At 43.8% G+C, this 16,511-nt stretch overlaps 1 long non-coding RNA gene across 4 annotated transcripts in view; it reads left to right on the top strand.

The window, feature by feature from the left end:
* LOC109441190 (uncharacterized) overlaps positions 1-16,511 on the top strand; it is a 35,645-nt gene that overhangs the window by 1,833 nt on the left and 17,301 nt on the right. The window contains exons 3-4 of one of the 4 annotated variants that reach the window (XR_016021170.1): positions 1,944-2,081; positions 8,078-14,980. The exons of 2 other annotated variants lie outside the window; for them this stretch is intronic. This is a non-coding gene — a long non-coding RNA (uncharacterized LOC109441190). Of the gene's footprint in view, positions 1-1,943; positions 2,082-8,077; positions 14,981-16,511 lie in introns of those variants that run through there. One more of the 4 variants, XR_002136618.3, reaches the window with a different exon arrangement.

Here is a 16,511-nt window from a genome sequence, read left to right as displayed (position 1 = left end):
GGGAAGGCTTCCTGGAGGAGGTTTTTAACAAAAGCAAAGGAAGCAGTAGGCATCTGACTAAGGCTACAGGGTACAAAGGCTCCAGATGAGAGAGAAGACAATGAATTTTGAAGGTCCCAGCAATTTGTCAAGAAAGAAGGAGCAAATTGATGAGGGGACGTGGTGAAGGGTGAGTCTAGAGGGCAGAAGGAGTCTGGGACAGCTTCTTACTGGAGGTGGGGCATGAAGTGGGCCTTGAAGGATGGGTGGGATTTCATTTTGTGTGGAGAGTTTGTGTTCCAGTCTTGAGGCTCAGCATGAGCCAAACCATGGAAGGAAAGTATCCAGTCCTGTCCTATAGAGCAGCTCATTTGATTCTTGTACCAAAGGGCATGTGGGCATGTCATCCCTTCCCTTCTAGAGGGAGGCAGCAGGCCCACAGCCATGCATTGGTACGAGGCAGAGTGGGTACTGGAAGCCAGCTGTCTGGGTGCCAGGCCCGGTCCCCCTAACCCCAAAGGAACATATTTAAGCATACATGACTCTTCCCACTGGTTTGCCCTCTTGGAACCTATGCCTCATTGGCTCTGCAATGTGTTACTTTAATGCTTTAACATCTGAATGGTTTTCTGGGTTTACAAAATATGAAACAATAGTACCCGAATCTATCCCCTCAGCAGATTCCCACTTACCTAACCTTTTGCTGTCAATGCTGTTTGCACATTATGTGAGAGGCATGCCACCTGCCAGGAAACAAGAATGGAATTGTCTGGGTCTTGGTTTTGCTTTTGCTTTCAATAACACCCCCAGAGGTGAGAGCAGGATTCATCCCCAGAGGTTAGGAGAGGCTGAGAGAGGAGCAGAATGCAAAACATCTGTGGGGAGGACTTGCCTCTCTTTGGGGTATGCCTGGGGTGAGTGCGTCAGTGGGGACAGCACAGACTGAGGGTCAGCATCCCAGATTCCCGGACCTGTGACTTTGGGCAGCTTACCTAACCTCCACAAGGATGACCTTGGGCAGCTTAGTCAACACCTTTTCTTGGCTTTGTGAGAACCAATGGCAATAATGCAAATACACTGGCTCTGTCACATGGCAAATGCTCAGTGATGGTCAATTCCTTTCCTTGTCCCGGGGTCTTTCTGGGACAGGAGAATGAATGATCCCTGAACTTTCCTTTCTGCAGAGTCAGGCCTGCAGAACTGGTGCTGCAGGGAGGATACCTGGGGGTGACTCATCTTCATGTGTGAGGTTAGGTTTGTTGTCAGGGAAGCTTTGCCCAGCTCTAGTCCTCACCTCCTGCTGTCCCAGCTCTGAACCCTCACCAGCTGACAGGGGTTATGCTCTTCCCCTCCACACCCTGCTGCCCTATTAAAATTTACCTCCTGCTCTCCAGATCCTCAGAGGCTGGCTCTCTGTTTTCCCTCCAGTCTAATACCTTCACTAACGTAAGACCGGATAGTATTTTCGTTCTCTCCTCCAACTTCTATGTCTTGGTATTCTTATCAAGAGCTTTCTGAAATGGCCTCTCATGATGGGGATTCCTGGCTGGAATGGGGATCTTTGTGGGGAATTCTCTGTGGCTCCCTCAGATGCAAGTTTCCCTGTGTGGGAGGCCTGGGGCTTCCTCTGTTCCTCATGCAGTGTCCTTTCTTCCTCTGTAATTGATCGTGTGCCCCACCCGCATGCAGGCTGGGGTCGGAAGAGTGGCAGGGTGCTGAATTCATGAACTGACACTGAAATTGTTTTAATTTCAGTGTCAGTTCATGAATTGTTTTAATTTCAGTGTCAAGATTTGAGTTGCCAAGAGTTGCTTTGTCTGATTTATCACTACATAACGGAGAAATTAAATGCCAGAATGTTTCTCTGTTTTAAGCAGTTGCTTTTCCTAATCCATACTTTGCTAAAATACTAGCAAAAGATACATTTCTCCTTTCTTCCTGTTCCTTCTCCTTCCTCCTACCAGCCTTTCCTCCGCCACTCAACACAATTATTGTGTTGGAAACCCACCAGAGTACTGGGAGAGAAGTTACCTGCCTTCAGGAGCTGAGGAGACCAGGATGGCACCCAGGAGATAATAGGAAAACTGACCAAGTGCTACATGGTAAGGGTGATTTTTACATGAACAAAGGATTCCTAGAAAGCTGGAATGGTCAGAGAAGGCTTCTAGGAGGAAAGCAGAACTGGATCCATTTATATGATACCTTTCCACAAGGAGAAGGTCAGCAGTGGTCTAAATCCCTCTTTTGTAGCATCGGCCTGGGAGGCATTGCAAAAGTAGTGTCTTCAGGTGCACTAGAGAGTGGGCTTATCAGGCATCAGTTTGGTGACCACTGACCCCACAGAAGGAAGGAAGTTACCTGTCTAGTGTCTATGCTCTGTTACTGTGGTGTTGGCCTAGAGAGATAATGCCTTGATAGAACCAGGTTAAATTTCACCCAGGCCTCATCTCAGCTTCCACTACACAACCCCAAAGACCAACGCCTGAAAGGCAGGTGGAAAGCGATCCTCTAGGGTTGAAGCTGGTGGTGGAGGAAGGGACATCGATAGAGAATGATGAGCTGAAGGAAAGCAAAAGCTAAGTAAGAATAAACCAACAGATACTTTATTGGGAGCATGCTATGCATAAAGCATTGCAATGCACCATGGGGAACTGTGTGAAATTGGGTTCCAGGTCACACATGACCCTACCCTGTGTGTGATATTTCCTCCCTTTGGGTCTCAGTTTTCATACTTGTAAAATGGGAGGGTTACACTCTGAAATCTCTAAAATTATTTCCCAACTTGAAATTTTCCCTTCAAGAAGTTTACTATCCAACTGGTAAAAAGAAGCTATAAAATCAAGCAGCCAAAGCATGAATTTTAAGCTGTTTAATTCTAGCAGAGCAGGAAGGGTTTGTAATATTCATTAAACAAAGCCCTGAAGTCCGTGAAGGAACAGGAGAAAAACAGATTTTATCTTGCAAGATTCAAGGACAGTAAGTGAAGTCAAGTTCCTGAGAGTTCAAGGTCAGACCTCACCACTCAGTGGCATGAGTGCCTCATCCATAGATGGCCTTGGGCATGATGAGGACCTGGGCAAAGATACACCCCCACATCTCTGCAAGAGACAAGTTTCATTGTCAAGGTACACTCTAGAGAAACTGTGCCACCCTCACCCTGAAACAGGGACAGGGCTAGACACCTGATCCAAGGGATTCCAGGTCATTGGCTATAGGCTAGGACTTAAGTGTCCCTGGCTCTATCACATGAACTGAGCCAATCAGATTCCCTCCTGCAAGAATTTGCAGGAAAAGTCTGAGAGACTTCTGCTCATTGGTGACTGATCCTCAGCAAGTGGGGTAGAGGAGAGGGGCTCGTGGCCTGGGTGGGCCAGGTGCCAGATGAATAAACAGAAGAGGGAGGAGAAGGGGGAAAGGAGGGAGAAGGAGAGAGAGAGGAGTCTAGAGCAGTGTCAGTTCCCAACTTTCCAATTCTCAGTCACAAGGTGCTCTTAGATTCTTGATATCTCTGTATCTTTATAGTAATTCCTTTGACTTGAGCTAGCTTGAGTGGGTTTCTGGTCTTTGTAACCCAAAGACTCACACATAGGACAGCCTGAAAGAGGAAGTGCAGAGTAACGACTTGCAACCATTCCAATCCGTGCCCCTCCTGAAGATGCCTTTCCGTTCCTATCCTAGATGTCTTCCTCTTCAACTAGCTATAACTCCTCTCCTCAATCGTATTCTAAAATGGCTGCAAAAATAATTTGGTCATGAACCTTCCACAGCTTCTAAATCCCCTTTCAAAGAACAATAGCTAATCTATGAATTGAGCAATTACTGTTTGCCAGGCAACAAGTGAAACACTTTCTGTGCTTTGTCTCATTTAGTGGACCCAGCAACTTTTACAGTCGAAGCAACTGAAGCTAGGAGGGGGTGACATAACTTGCCCAGGGACACACAGCCAGCCAGTAGGTGGTGGTCCACACTGGGCTGTGGACCTCAGAGCCACTGAGCTGAACCAGGCCGACTCGTTCTCAGATATCAGGATCCACGTTCTCTAAGTCCCCAGCCTACACCTGTCTTCTACCTGCAGGAAACACCTGTCTTCCTCACTGATGCATTTATAATTGGGTGGTTTATTTTCTTTAAAATTGAGACTTCAGAGATGCCTGTGCATTTGTTTGCATATGTCAGATGCCCCCAAATGATTCTAGGCCATAGGAGAGTGATTTTTATTCATATAACTCATCAGTCAAAAAAATGTTTTGATCTACATTTATAATATATGTTTGCCATTTATCTATCATCTATCTATTAATTACATTTACCAAAATAGACATTTTGAATGATAGTGGTCTAAAGATGAAATAAGTATTTTTAAATATTTTTAAAATTTTTATGAATTAATGAGGCAAAAGTCCTTTTGCTCTTGGGGAAGTTTATTTTTTTGCCTATATTTAACATAAAAGTGAATATCAATAAATACCACAATATTGTCTTCTAACACCCCAGGAGCTCATTTGGGACACACCCACCTGGGGCTCTGGATTTCGAATGGTTGTCCCATTCTCCCATGTGTTAATAATAAAATGATTGCAGGAAATAATGATGCAGTCAGCTAACTCTGAGTGAGGTTTCGTTCCTTTTTTGACGTGTTTATTACCCTAGTAGTTTTTAGTTTTTGTATTTTAAACTAGTGATTTATTATTATAATTGTAATAGTTGAGACAGCATTGCAGCATTGGTTATGCATTGTACATCCAGCGTTAGTCACTTAATAAAGTTAAGAACACACATTTTCTGTGTTATTAAAAAGTCTTTATAGACACTATTTGAAAAATCAGTTAAATGACCTCTTTTTTTTTTTTTACCCTTGTATTTATTAAGTACGCATCATGTGTTTGCTCTAAGTTAGGTAGCATGAATGAAAAGCACACAGAAATGTACATTAATCTAGGCTCCGGGACCTCACAGTTTAGGTCAGAAGAGAAGACAGACACATTTTAAACAGAACGGCAATGTAAAATTAACATCCCAAACATGCTGGATGTATATATAACACAGAGTGATTGCTCAGGGAAAGGGGAGTCTCGATGGACAGCAGGAGTGGCCGGGAAAGAATTACTGGAAAAGTGGAGCCTGAGCCAGGCTTTGCAGCCTGAGTGTGATGTATTTGGGAAGGGGACCGGGAGGGGCCTTTCCCCAGGTGTTCATACATGGGCATTAGCAAGTGGGAGGGCAGGTGAGCAGAGGGAAGGAGAAGGCAGGAAGTCCAGGGAGTTAGTAATGTGGAGCTGGCTTGAGCCTGGACTCCCGGAGGGTCACAGACCAGGATTTGAATCTTGCCGTCACCTTTTATAACCAGGAGACTGCCATGGGCAACTTAAGTGCTCTGTGCTTCAAGTCCTCTATCAAATGGGGAAATAATGATGCCCACCTTGGTAGGTTGTTACGCAGATTAAATGAGATCATGTGTGTGTGAAGCACTTAGCACATTGTAAAGGCTCATAAAAGGTTAGCTTTTATTTTTGGGTTATTATTGTTGTTGTTGCACTGGGGATAGGCTGTATTGGACGTTGAAGAAAAATCTGACCCGTTCATACTTTCGGGCGGACGTGGGTACAGTCAGATTTTGTTTCTGAGCGGTAATTCAGACCCAGTGGAGTGTACCCAGAAGGTGTGTCCACTCCAGCCTGACCCAAGCTCACAGTAATCCTCATGCATGGCCTCTGGGGGTTCAGCGGAACCTGGGCAGTAAGGAGCAGTCCCTCCTGTACCCTAGGAGCTGACATTCTGTCCCTCTCTCACTCACATGCACACCCCCACCGCTTCGTCTGTGGTGACAATATTGATGATCAAACTTGTTTATACTCTACTCTTCCCACGGAGAACTTGAGACAGCTTTTTAAATGCTAAAATATACCTAGTCTCTGAAAATAGGAGTTGACACAAAAGACTTTATGAGATGATTATCCCTCGTACAAAAAGAGTAACCATAGTTTCTTTAAATAGCAGCTCCGCTGGGGTATTCAACAGCAGATCTGATGGACAAAAGTTTGCTTTGCGAGCAACTTTTCTGGAATGCGTCACCGGTAATAGTGTGGTTCAGAGCAGTGACTAAGTTTGATAAAGTGTATAATAAGCTCTTGAATTTATTTTGTGCTATCTTCAACCAAAACAGGGGCTCTACTGTATTTTTTGATGAATTTCTATAAGATCTGGGCTGGGCAGAGTTATTAAGTAGACTGTGGGGACAGAGCCAGGAGTGCAATTTCCATGCTCTCGGCCTCACATAGAAAGGTGCTGGCTCGGGAAGTAAATGGCCATCAGCTGTAATCAGTGAGCCATTGGCCACTAATATAACTGCCGTGGCTACTCTAGCAACGGATGGTGGCTGGCAAGCGCGGATTGCAGTTAGCAAGGGGTTGGTTGGTTGGTTGGCTGGCAGAGCAGCGGACGGCCGATTGCGTGTTGTGTGGATCCTGCTTTCTGTGTCTCCAGCCCAGCTGCCAGCGAGACTATAGTGGTGTGACTCCCCTACCTATGGCTCCGTGGGTGTTCCTCTTTGGCCTGATCATGTCCTGCGTCCTTGTTCAGGGAGCGGGAGCTAAGACCCTGCATAACACAGACTCTGGTCTAGAGACCACTGAGTTGCCAATTAGTCAGGGAAGCCTGCTGGGAGAAGGTAGCAGAGGAGGTTTTCAGGTAAACAACAACAAAAAGATGCCTTTTGGCAGGCGTTGAATGGGAGACCATCCCAGGGGACGGGAGCAGTGTGGAGAGATGCTGGGGCAGCCCTTCTCCCTGCAGGGCAGCAGCAGAAGTGGTCAGCCAGTCTGGAACCTTGGATGGGTCACAGAAGAGAGGGGAGCAGGCTGGCGACAGTTTGCTTGTCCCCCTAGAAAACAAATTTGGTCTGACATAGAGATAAGATATGAAATACTACCTTTCTGTTATACATACTTTATTTCAGGCCTTATCAAACATACTCTTTCAGTGGGCATGTTGCCATGACAACCTTATAGGCACTGGAGGGCTTCTGTAATTGGTAGAAAATGGCATTAATTTACAGGTGGTTTTTTGTTTTGTTTTTTGTTTTGTTGTGTGTGTGTGTGTATGTGTGCGTGTGTGTGTGTGTGTGTTGGGAGGAGTTTTAGTCCTAGGCTACTTAAAATCCTCAGATACAATCTTTTTTGCCTGAGCAGACTAATAATCACCTTGTAATATAATGACTAAGCCAACACCAGTGAACTCTTCTGCTCTCAATTGAGTTGTAATTTTCAAATACCAGCTTCTTAGGCAGGAGCTAGCTCTGGAAGCTGTACTTATCCAAACACAGGTCTTAACCTATGCTGTGCTTCGTGAAGCCAGTCGGCTGTGGAATTAGCTCCAGGGATACTGAGAAATGCAAGTACATTCTGAGCGGTCCACCTGTCAGCTATGGCAGACATTCGTTTCCACCAAAGCACATCCCAGGTTTTCCTCACTGTCACTTCTCTATTCCCTATAATCTCCTTCCACCTGGTATGTTCCCATTTCCTCGGTATAAGAAAACTTCGGTCATGAAATTATAGGGCTTTTTTTTTTTTTTACTATTATTAAAAAAATATTGTGGCAAAGTACACATAACAAATTTTGCCATCTAAACAATTTTAAGTACACAATTCAGTGGTACTAGTAAGTACACGCAGAATTGTTGTGCTACCATCACCACTATTCATTCACGGAACTCTTCATTTTGCAAAACTGAAGCTCTGTACCCACTACGCTCCATTTCCTCCTCCCCCCAGCTCCTCACAACCACCATTCCACTTTTTAGCTCATGGATTTAACTACTCCAGGGGGTTCATATACGTGGAATCACACAGTATTTGTCCTGTATGTGACTGGCTTGTTTTGCTTCGCAAAGTGAGGCAGGATAGGGAGCCTAGGAAATTGCCAACCCCCTCCAGGGTGTGAGATGCGTCCCTGGTTACCCAAGTAACAAATGACTATGTGCAGTACCTGCAGCTGGAGAAAAACAAGCACCAGGTTCATCGAGCAAGGCTGGTTACCTATGACCAGGTCCTTTTGTTTAGCTAATTATAATGTCATTATAATCTCATTTACATTGCAGCTCCTCGGACTCCCATTATGCACCTGACACCAGGACAGTTCTAGAGGAACCAAATAACGAAGAAAAAGCTGCAAATGGAGGGTCCCACTCAGGGGTAGGAGACGAATGAACCATGTCAATGGGTTGTCACCAATTCCCACCCCAGGAGGAATAAAAACCCCTGATTGTGACTTTCTCATATGACTCATTCTCTGAGTTCACCCACACTTCCCTCTCAAGTGTGTACTTTCATTTTCAGTAAATCACTTTTGGTTTCCTGCATTATCTCACTCTTGAATTCTTTCTTGTGTGAAGATAAGAACCCGGTTCCTGCTGCTCCAGATCGAGTCCTCTCTTGGACATCCCTGTGACCTCCCAGCGAGAATAGTGTCCTCAGGGCCATCTGTGTTCTAGCATGTTGTCAGAATTCCCTTCTTTTTGAAGGCTGAATAGTATTCCATTGTATGTATATACTACATTTTGCTTATCATTCATTCATCCATTGATAGACACTTGAGTTGCTTTGGGCTATTGGGAATACTGCTGCTATGAACATGGGTTTGCAAATATCTCTTTATAACCAAATCCTTTCAGTTGTACACCCAGAAGTGGAATGGCTGGATCATATAATAGTCCATGTTTAGTTTTTTTGTGGAACCACCATACTATTTTTCATAGTGGCTGCATTTTACTTTACAACTAACAGTGCACAAGGGTTCCAGTTTCTTATATCCTTGCCAACATTTGTGTTTTCTGTGTTTTTGTTGTTGTTGTTGTTTTTGTAATGTCCATCCTCATGAGTGTGAGATAGTCATGATTCTTTCTTTTAAGAAGCTGGTATAACCCACCATTGAATAATACTTCTAATAGCAATTATAATAGCTGGAATTAATTGAGAGGTAGCATGTGGTGAGCACTTGTATTTAGGGTTTGCCAGAGAAACAGAAACAAGAGGATGGATGAATGGATCGATGGATGGATGGATAGATAGATACATAGATACATAGATAGATACATAGATAGATACATAGATAGATACATAGATAGATATATTTATTATAGGAGTTGGTTCACACAGTTATGGATGCTGAGAAGTCCCAGGATCTGTCATCTATAAGCTAGAGAACCAGGAAATCGAGTGGTGTAATTCTGTCCTGGTCCAAAGGCTTGAGAACCAGGGGTACGGGTAACAGAGGGCAGGACAAAATGAATGCCCCAGCTTAAGTAGAGGTAGAATTTGCCCATCATCAGCTTTTTTGTTCTAGTCAAGCCCTCCACAGATTAAATGTCTGCCCTCACCCATTGGGGAGGCACTTTTTTTCCCTAGGCTATTGATTCAAATGCTACTCTTTTCTGGAGAGACACCCAGAAATAATGTTTTACCACTACCTGGACATCCCTTAGCTCAGTCAAGTTGACACCTAAAAGTAGCCATCACAGCACTCTATGTTAGTGATCTCATTTGATTCTCACACTAACTCTATCATCCCCATTTTACAGATGAAGAAACTGAGACCCAGAGTTTATATAATTGGTGATATGCCCAAGGTTATATAACCAAGTAATCATTATATACCACAGAAGGAGGCTACAAGATTCCTCACTACAGAACAATACCTGCTTAAGGATGGACAGGACAACCTCCAGTAATACATTCTTATGTTTCTAAAATTTAATGCCTTTCCTGATGATGACAACAGACAACAATGAAGACAATAGTAATAATGATGTTAAAAAAAAGCAATCAAATATAACCAAATGTTCAGCTATAATATTCATATATAAAAAAAAACCCTCAATATTTGAACATTATATATTCATAAGGAACTAAATTTGACGGTGATTATTCATATAATGGAATTACTGCTTTATAGAAGGATTTGCTGAATTATCCTCTTCTGTGATGAGCTTTCCCCATTCGTTTAAAATAGGAATTAATTTATAATGATGTGATGTATATATAGCTCCCCCAGAACACATCTACTGCGCAGCACGGAGCCAAATCAAGTTGCTAAAATGATTTTGATTACTGGATAATGATAGTGGGGAATATTTGCTCACTTCAGTATTTGAGGATTCCAACTACCAAAGGATCTGTAGACTCAACTATCAAAGCACCTTAGTCTTGGTGAACTTATGAAGAACCAGAGAAATGCCAAAAGACAGTAGAATGGACCATTACACAAATGGTTTGCAAGTACCTACCAGAAGAAGGAATCTCTTGAAGACTCTTTAACAGCACAAAAATAACAAGCCCAGCCAAACTGAAATCTTGTCTTTAGTAATGTTAATAGAGAACTAGAATAGGAGAGAGCCATAGATTTATTATGCATTCGGCATTCTCTCTTAGAAAAGAAGACGTCAATGGAAAAGAACACGTGACTAGATGAGCAGTTACTTCTGGCTTTTTGGTTAAGATGACGAGTTGTGTGTCAGTAGATTTCTACCCAGGTAATCAGCACTCAGTAGGCACATTCGCACCATCCCAGTTAGGAACTGTATTCAGCTGCAGGGACCCAAATTTACAGTGGTTTGAAAAACAATCGAGATTTTTCTCTCACATTAAAAATAAAAGTTGGTACAGCCACTTTGGAAGACAGTTTGGCAATTTCTTGCTGAATTAACATATTTTTACCGTGTGATCCAGGAATCACGTTCTTTGGTATTTATCCAAAGGAGCTGAAAAATTACGTCCACACAAAAACCTGTACGTGGATGTTTATAGCAGCTTTATTTATAATTGCCAACACTTGGAAGTCATCAAGATGATGTCTTTCAGTAGGTCAATAGCTAAATACACTGATACATCCGGACAATAGAATGTTATTGAATGCAAAAACAAACAAACAAACAAACAAAACAAAAACAAAACAAAAAAAGCTGTTAAGTCATGAAAAGACATGGCAGAACCTTAAATACATAGTGAAAGAAGCCAATCTGAAAAGTATGTATGATTCCAACTATATAACATTCTGGAAAAGGCACAACTATGGCACGCAGTAAAAATGTCAGTGGTTGCTAAGGGTTCCAAGGGACGGAAGGCAGAATTAATAGGGGGAAGAAGGGAAGTATGGTATTTGGTAGACAACCAGCAGCTCTACCTTGTCCACTACTAATGAGCCACCAAAAACGGATATTCTGGTGTAGCCTTCAACTCAGACAGCACCCTGGTCACCAATCCACATTGTCCTCCTCTGCTTGTCAGGATAGCCTGTGACTTAATCATGTCCTCACTCTTACTGCCTGCAGTGTTCTTCCCTGGGCCACTGTTCATTTTTCTCCTGCCCGCTACCCCTTCAGACCTGAGATCAAGCACTTAGCATGTTCCACGGGAGGCCCTGCACCAACGAATGGCATGGTCCTTCACAGAGCTTCTACGTCCCATCCTTTAGGACCCACCTCACAAGCTGTATTCTCTAAGAAGCCATTAGCAGCCTGCCTTTTCTCTAACCTCTCTAGCCACAGTAGGTTAAATGCACACTAGGTTCTCACATCTCTTATGCTTACCTTTACTATAGTACCTCTACCCTGAATTGTGACATACACTTTTATTTATCTCCTTCTGCCACTAAACTATAAACGAAACATGGGACACGTACTGTGTTTCATTTGCCTTGCGAGCTCCAACAGCTGGTACGCAGAACAGACTGAAACTCATGAACTAGATTGTGGTACTTATCCTCGTAATGACAATAATACTGACAATAATAGCAACTAATCGTTCTTGAATATTTAATATGTGCTAAACTTATTCCATGCATCATTTAATTTCATTTTCACAAGATGAGGTGGGTGTGCTTATTTCCATTTTATAAAGGAGGAAACCAAGGCTTGGAGAGGTGATATTAATCTGTGAAGTTTCTAAGAGGTGGAGCCTGGATCCAAGCTCAGGACTGTCTGACACCAACGGGGAGCGCATAACGTCCTTTCTGTACCATCCCTGTGTATCTTCACTCCGGCCTGCAATGGCAGGCCCCATCATTAATAGAACCAGGAAGTATATGACCTTGATGTGGGAGCATTTCCTTATATGGCAATGGGGGATGCTGGCATGCAGATGTGGCCCCACCCCCTGCCTGAGACTATAAAAGGGCGGTCTCCTACCAGCTGGCCCTCTGACTCTGTGAATTCCTCACTCAGCGTCTGTGCTGAGGTCTGCAGTGCCCAGAGCTAGTGACTGCTGAACTCCGGATACAGGCCTGTGAGGAGGCAGGAGGCTCCTCTGAGGCATTGATCCTCTCTCAGTCCTTTCTCTAGCTTGTTTCTTGATTAGAGATCATGGTGACCCCAAGTGATGGGCCCTGTGAGCCAAGGACCATGCCATTCATTGGTGCAGGGCCTCCCGTGGAACATGCTAAGTGCATGATCTCAGGTCTGAAGCAGATTACATCTGTTGGTTCCTCCTTATCTTTCAGGGACATGCTTCCTAAAGGAAGTGAGTGGCAGAAACCAAGGAGGTATGCATCCCATGCATCTCTCACGCTGAGGCACCTCTGTTGAACAACAGCAATGGGGGAAAAAGAAAAGGTAGCCAGCCAAACTCACATTGTCTTGCTCCTCCTGTCTCCAGCTTAATACCCCAGCAGTGTCGGTCAGTTCCTCCCTCTAACAGGCTGTTTCTTGCCCGTGGTTCCTGTGCTCTGGCTTATGTAGTTTCCTTTGCCTGGAATGCCATCCTTACCCGACTACTAACCCTTCTGTTTATCTTTCACTCAGTTGTCACCCACCAGGAAGTATGGTTGAGTTCCTTGCTCTAGTCTCCCTAAAATACCCTGTCCATATCTCTATATTGCAATTGTAACACTGCTTCATAATTACCCTCTCTGGGTTTGTGTTCCCCACTAGTACAAGTCTTAAGCCCATATATTTGCTGTATTCTCCTTTGTTTGCCCAGGACCTTGTACCGTGCTGGCCAAAGATATGTAGGTGCTCAATAAGTAATGATACTTTACATCTAACATTTACCATGTGCCAGCACATTAGGAGCTTGCCCTGCATTTTGTCATTTAATCGTCACACCTCAAACACCAAAGCACTAACATTAATTCTGTTTTACAGATGTGGAACCTGAGGCTTGGAAAGGTTAAGTTACTTGCCCAAAGTAACCCAGGTAGTAAGTGCTAGAACTAGGACTCAAAATCAAGGCGTTAGGACTCTATACTCTGAAACACTACAGGATATGCCGGCCTCCAATATTTACGGAATTTAAGAATAAATGCTTTGCATGGGCTACATGTGCAGAAACTTAAATGTTTCTGGTGGTGAAAAAAAAGGGGTGAAATCAAGCCCAAAGTTTCAAATTTGGAGACAAGGTAATGTCTTCTCTCTCAATCTCCGTTAATCAATTCTACAAATAGTATTCATTGCGTTGGACTTGTTGTGAACGCAGCACTGTGTTAAGAGCTGTGAGGAAGCATAGCTAGAAGAGTGGATGGTGTGTCTCTGGCCCCCAGGACTTGCCGGTGTGGTGGACAGACACAGTGACACAGCAGAGAGAACAGCCTGAGGCGGAGTCTGGTGAGCAAGGTGGGAAGACAGGGATGCAGAGAGAAGATCCGAGTGGAAAGGGGGGAGGTGGGCAGTCAGAAAGGAAATGACAAAATACAGAGTGGTCTTCGATGAGAACAGGACTTCCTTGCTTGGACTTTTCTGTGGGTCTTGTCCAAAGCCCCCATAGAGATGGCCTGGAAGGCGCTTCCTGTGTGTGCTGAATTTCTACACTAACGCCCTTTATCTTAATTTTTATAGCTAAGAATGGAAGTTGAGGTTCCCTGGTTGGGCCAGGACAGGGAGAGAGGCTGCTCTCCAAGCCCCAAAGAGCTGCTTCTGTTGCCCTGTGTCCCCGTGACCTTCTGTGGCGTTTGGAGAAAGGCAGCTGTGTGAGTGTCCCCATAATGGAGTCTTGAGGGCTGCTGGCTTTTGAAAAACCTCACCTCTCCATTCTCTCCCTGGGGAAGCTAGGGGATAATTGGGTATTATGTGCAGCCTCTAAGACACAGGGCCCTTTCAGCAGGACTGTCCCCTGGGAGCGGCTGTATTTGTGTCGGCTGCAATTTTCCCTGGGTAGGTGAAAGGAGCAGGTCAGGCCCGGTGCTGCCTTTTCAGAGCTGGGAACTGTACCTGGGTTTGGGGACTGCGGTAACATTCACGGTGACACAAAGCTGGTAACAGTGGAGGCTGTGACAATGACCACAGAGTGAAATCTTAGGACTAAACTACTTTCTTCTTCCTCTGGTGGAGGCTATGCAAAGAGCTAATGTGCTTCTCCATCAGCACTGCCTTCCCCTCTTGCAAAGTGGGTCGAACTTGACCTTGGCTTCTCCCTCCCAGCTACTGTGCTTCTCCTTCTTCCTCCAGACATCCAGCACCCTTGGTCTTTATCCCATCCCTCCTCTCTCAGAATCTACACTTAGAAAGAGTGTTGTCAAATGCTGGTGAGAATGTGGAGAAAAGGGAACTCTGGTGCACTGCTGGTAGGATTGCGAATTGGTGCAGCCACTATGGAAATCAGCATGGAGGTATCTCAAAAATCTGAAAATGGAACTACTTTATGACCAGCAATTCCACTCCTAGGTATCTATCCAGAGAAATTCAAGATGCTAATTCGAAAAAATATGTGCACTCCTATGTTTATTGCAGCACTATACACAAGAGCCAAGACATGGAAACAACCAGAAAATGCCCATCGGTAGACGACTGGATTAAGAAACAGTGGTACATTTATACAATGGAGTATTATGCAGCCATAAAGAAGAAAGAAATCTTTCCATTTGCAACAACATGGGTGGACCTAGAGAACATTATGTTAAGTGAAATAAGTTAGACAGAGAAAGACAAATACCATATGATCTCACTTATATGTGGAATCTAAAGAAAAGAATAAGTGAATGAACTAATCAGAAACAATCTCGGAGACATAGAAGAAAAACTGAGGGCTGCTAGATGGGAGGGGGGTGGGGATAAGAGGAAAGATGAGGGGATTAGAAAACAGTTGGTAACCACAAGATGGCCATGGGGATACAAAAGTCATTTTGGGGAATATAATCAATAATGTTGTAAAGATTTTGTAGGGTATCCGATGGACACGTGTCTCATTAGGGAGACCACCTCAGGGATGATGTAGATGCCTGATCACTGCACTGTACACCTGAAGCTGAAGCTGAACAATAATGAATGTCAGCTATAATTTTATATATATATATATATATATATATATATATATATATATATATGTATGTATGTATGTATATGTATATGTATATGTATATGTATATATATATATTTACAAGAAGCGGAGTACAGCATTAGGAATAGAGACAGTGGAAATGTAATGGTTGTGTGCGATGTCAGAGGGATAGTGGATGGGGGAAGGGGGTTGTCACTGTGTGAGGGATATAATATAAATGATAAATGTCTAACTATTACATTATTTTGTGCACCTGAAACTAATTTAAAAAAAAAGAGTGTTGTCACCCAGCATTTATAGGTGTGGAGCAGAAGAAAGTTTGAACAGAAATGAAGGGGCTGAGGCTCTAGTGCTGGCTCGGCTACTAGCGGGCTTCGTGAACTTGGGCAAGTCATGTCCCCCTTCTCTGGTCCTGTCTCCGCATGAGCAGGGTCATGGAGCAGGGGCAGGGAGGGACTAGATCAGTGGTTCTCCACCCAGGCTGTGCACTGGAACCATCTAGGGTTGCTTTGTGAAAATATCACTGTTCAGGATCCATTACAGACCAGTTAAATCATAATATTTGGGGGCAGAACTGAGGCATCAGTGTCTTAAAAGCTCCCCAGTGCATTCTAATGTGAGGCCAGACCGGAAAATCTGATGACTTCTAAGATTGTGATTATAGCCGATTCTTAGGTTATCCATCCCCGGATTAGCCTGGTATAGCTTATGTACAATGGTGGAATTAAAATATTGATTATTAATGTATCTGTGAGGGCACGTATTGTATCTGTTGCTGTGCTTGTATTAACCATTGCCTCGCTCAGGACTGGGCACACAGACATGTTTGATACATGCTTATTTACTTGACTTCATTGTAGCCCCCAAATGGGGGTCCATATTCTGGGCAGGATAATCTAAATCTCCTAATAGAACATTCATTTATTCATCAAATATTTATTGAGTCCTTAATATGTATTGGGCACTTGTTATGGACTGAATGCGTGTGTTCCCCTCCCCCAAATTCCTATGTGGAAGCCCTGACCTATAACGTGATGGCATTAGGAGACGGAGTCCTTTGGGAGATAATTAGGGTTAGATGAGGTCCTGAGGGTGGCACTATGATGATGAGATTAGATCCCTTATAAGAAGAGACACCAGAGAGCTTGTTCTCTCTCTCCCTCTCTGCGAATGCACAGAAAAGAGCTCATGGGAGCACACAGTGAGATGGTGGCCTCCTACAAGCCAGGAGAAGAGGCCTCAGAATTAAATTTACCTTGCTAGCACCTT

The sequence above is a fragment of the Rhinolophus sinicus genome, chromosome 4, assembly GCF_057876585.1.
Source record: "Rhinolophus sinicus isolate RSI-liver-muscle chromosome 4, RSI-T2T, whole genome shotgun sequence".
NCBI lineage: Eukaryota > Metazoa > Chordata > Mammalia > Chiroptera > Rhinolophidae > Rhinolophus > Rhinolophus sinicus.
This window is presented reverse-complemented; position numbering and strand designations above follow the sequence as displayed.